This window comes from Morone saxatilis, unplaced genomic scaffold, assembly GCF_004916995.1.
Source record: "Morone saxatilis isolate NCDOM2014 unplaced genomic scaffold, NCSU_SB_2.0 Contig23, whole genome shotgun sequence".
Taxonomy (NCBI): Eukaryota; Metazoa; Chordata; class Actinopteri; family Moronidae; genus Morone; species Morone saxatilis.
The window spans coordinates 14,366,064-14,370,068 of NW_023339796.1; positions in this window are offsets into that span (position 1 = coordinate 14,366,064).

The window sequence follows — 4,005 nt, forward strand, 5'->3', positions numbered from 1 at the left end:
AGCCCCATAGCAGTCTAAAAGTCAAGTTTACAGCTCTGATTAAAATCAGTTTTGGATAAATCGAGTCCATCAAAATCAGAACATGTCGCACAACTCTTCTCCTATAAATCATGCTATGTTCATATGTTTTCAGCTGTCATTTATTATATAAAGTCCATTAATCAGTCATGTGACTTATGAATCATCAATAAATACTCAATTTCATTTAAAATAGCTTTTAATGAAGGCTGAAAGCTTTGGTTTTAGTGAATAAAGCACGGAGATGAGAGTCTGCCTCATTCTAATTTTGATGGACTTGCATTGGAGGTCTGGTTTGCCCCTCGCTGTGTGTGGTCTCCATTTAAGAAATTGCAAAATCAAAGACAACAAATATTAGTGTGGAGGAGACAAAGGGATGCTTTTCACAAAGATATAAAACATGTGTTATTTTAGGATTATATGACAGTGTCCAGAGGAGGGAGGCAGAAAAAACAGCAAACAGAGAAGGAATAATGTGCTAAAATAAGTCATGTTGCAAACTGCCGCTGACCTCCTGTATAGCTCATATTCCTATTTTTGTTGCTGTTATGTCATTTTAAGGGTCACAGTAATCTTGTTAAGACTCCCCCTTCACTCCTGCTTTTATCGAAATAATCAAAACTTAAATATTAAACAATACTGCACTCTTTACAAGTTACGCTCTGTGTGTCTGGTGTAAAGACAGGACTGTAGGCTCCCCTCTGCATACATTAGCCAGTTATTGGGACAGCGTGGGCAGAAGAAGAGCCCTGGAGAGCCCTACAGGCTCAGGAAGGCCCCTCATAATTGCCCAATGTCTGAAACACTGCATCTATCCAGGGACTGTAGTCCAGCTCTGATCTCCTCAATCACAACCTCCTCCTTCTCCTCCTCCTCTTCACAACCCACACACACCTTGATTTTTACTGTCCATCAATCTGTACTGCTGGAGCATTAAGAGAAACAAGAAACTGGCATTTAAAACCTATGAACCTGAAGTAATTGTAGGTTTTATTGAAGGTTTCGCTGAATAATAAGAAAGTACAAAAGCTAATGCAAAGGTCTGTCCTCTTGTTACTTTTCATTTATGATCATGATTAAAGTCTGGACAAATTAGGATTAAGTCCCTTATCTCTGCTGGTCAGATCCTTATCTTTCTCAGTCATGACGGTGCAAAAACCAGACAGCTGAAGTGTGTCTTGTTGGGGTGTGTGTGTGTGTGTGTCTTTTCCCTCGGGCATATTTGTGGGGTCCCTGCTGACTGTGTGTCCTCTTGACGCTCCAGACTTTAGAGGTCAGAGGTGGATGAGTGTAGACTCAAACACAGACAGATATTGGTAGTCATGAGGAGGGAGTCCCTTCTGTATCTCCCTCCACTCCCTTTTTTTTCTATTTTAGTCCAAATCTGCTGCGTCAGTACTGTGACGCGAAGGCTTGTGTGTTCGTACATCTTAGCTCATTTGCCTTTATGATCCTGGCTGTACAGGACAAATTTGTTATGTTTTTTGTGTCCCAGTTCTGTCTCTAATTTCCTCTGTCTTCCTGTCTCTCCACAGATTGCTGATGCGGTGGGAAATCACTGATTGGCTGAACGACTTTTGGCTCAAAGAAACGGACTTCAGGCCGGATTGGACCTGAACAATTTAAAATTTTTTGATGATTTTCTGCTGTACAATTAAATCCTCTGATACAAACATTTTGTGATGGACAGTCTCTACTTTGCCTCTGAATTGACTCACACACACACATACACACACACACACACGTAAAGGTGAATCACTAAATCTGGACCAAATTCAAGAAAAAGATACTGACAAACAGAGACTTTTAGAACCAGACATGATTTTCTTTTTTCCACAAGCTGTGCCTTACGATGTGTTTTACTGCTAAGAATTAATATATTAAAATATATAATAATGAAAGTGAATATTGTATTTTATTTTTCTAAATATATTAATGTTGTTAACTGATGTAAAGTGATATGTGACTGATTGTTAAATACATCCAGGTTTAATTGCTGTAATTTATCCTGTTGTGTGTTCTGAAGAAAAACACACAACACACAAGTAAAGAAAAATATTTTTCAGTAATTAATGGTGTTTTTTTGTTATTTTTTATACTAAAAGTCAGAGTTATCGCTCTATATTCTGTGTTGATGTGAAGGTTGAGTCAGCTGAAAAACACCCTGCTGTATTGCTGTAAAACTTTGTGTGTGTATGTTGTGTATAAATATATTTATGTGGTCAATAAAGAGAACATTGACTTTAACATTTTTCTCCAGAGAATTTATTCAGTTTTCATACTAAATATATTTACAGTTAACGTCGACACAGTACGCTCACATTTATAATTAAAGCAGGGAAAATGTTTATTACTGTATCATGTTAAATTCTTTTACATCTAGCAGCGTAATTTAGAGTGGAAATTGTAAATGCTGATTTTTTTTAATTGCATAAAAATAAACATTACTAAGACTTCAGTAATATAATAGACTTCTTTCAATTGATTGTTTTTAGTTTCTTCCTGGTTTCCAACTGGAAATAAAGAAATAATTGTCTATAGACACAATATCAGCTAACTAATCTACAGTACAGGTCAGACTCCTTAAAAAGGCTAATTCATATAAAATGTCTGCTTTAATAATGAAAAGCCTATTAGTGCAAAATTGCAATTATTTTATTTAGCTTTTGATATTGAGCTTTTTATCTAAAAACAATGCTGCATTTTCTTTTTTAAGCTTAATTTGAGAAGCACATTTGGGCCCACATGAAACAATCCAAAGGCCCAGAGTACAGTATGCTTGCAGTATTTTATTCTTGTATTTTCAATAAAAGAAAAATAGGTATTGTTAAAAAATGAAAAAGAAAAAACAACAATCTGCTCTAATATGATAAAAAAAAACAAAAAAACTTAGTTTTCTAACAGAACAACATTTTGTTTTGTGGCACAATCAGAATTGGCACATGTATTTTTCTGTCAAGCTTAAATGGGTTAATGTTATATTTTTTAAGCAATTTTCACTGGGTTTTGCATTGAAATTACTTCTTTCTTTTTTTTAAGGAAATTGAGTAAAGAATTAATTTGAAAAGGAAGAAATGGCTGTTATTTCAGAGAGAGAAAGAGAGAGAGAGCGAGAGCAGCCATCATCTGAATAAATGCAAATTGGCCCTGCCTCCACCTGGCATTATGCCAAGTATCTATAGCAACCACATCTTCTGACAGCCTCCGTCCATCCCTCCCTCCTTCACTCTCTAATTAGTCCTCTATCTTCCCTAAAGCTCTTTTCTTCTGGTGCTTTTTTTTGTCCCACGTTCCCAGAAATCTGTGCACAAAGAGGCTGGTCCGAGCTCCCTGTCCGGTTCAAGAAGAAAACCCGGACCAAACCAAATATTTCATCTCATTAAGACACAGAAACACAAAGTAGCTCAAAACCCCCTTTAAATAAAATGTGGGTTCCTTTTCTTTCAACAAAATAAAGATAAATCTGATCTCAAACACTCTACGTATATGTATATATATATTTAATAAAACGAGTCATTTTAATTAATTATGGCCGTTTTCAGTCTGCTCGGTTCCTTTATGGGGTTCATATGTTGCTGTGTTGCGTTCACGGTCAAGTTCAAAGCGGCAGCACGGCCTCGGGCAGAGAAGCAGCAACATCTGACCCAGCTCACCTTCCCTCAGCTCCCTGCGCTGTGCTACACCGCCACCTGTCGGCCATATGTGCAACTACAGCCAGAGGAGTTCACTCATTCATGGAGAGGGAGCGCCCCCCAGTGGCCATTGGAAGTCATTGCATGTGTGTTTTTAAAGCTTAAACAGTCACCTTCTTAAACATGGGGTCCTAAAAAGTGACACAGGAAATTGATTAATTAATTAATAAGCATAATTAATTACAAATAAATACATATGTGGTCATAGATAAATAATAAATAGTATTAAAAGTATTTTTTACATATTTTTATTGACATTCAGCATAAACTACATTACATTTCCACAAAATACATA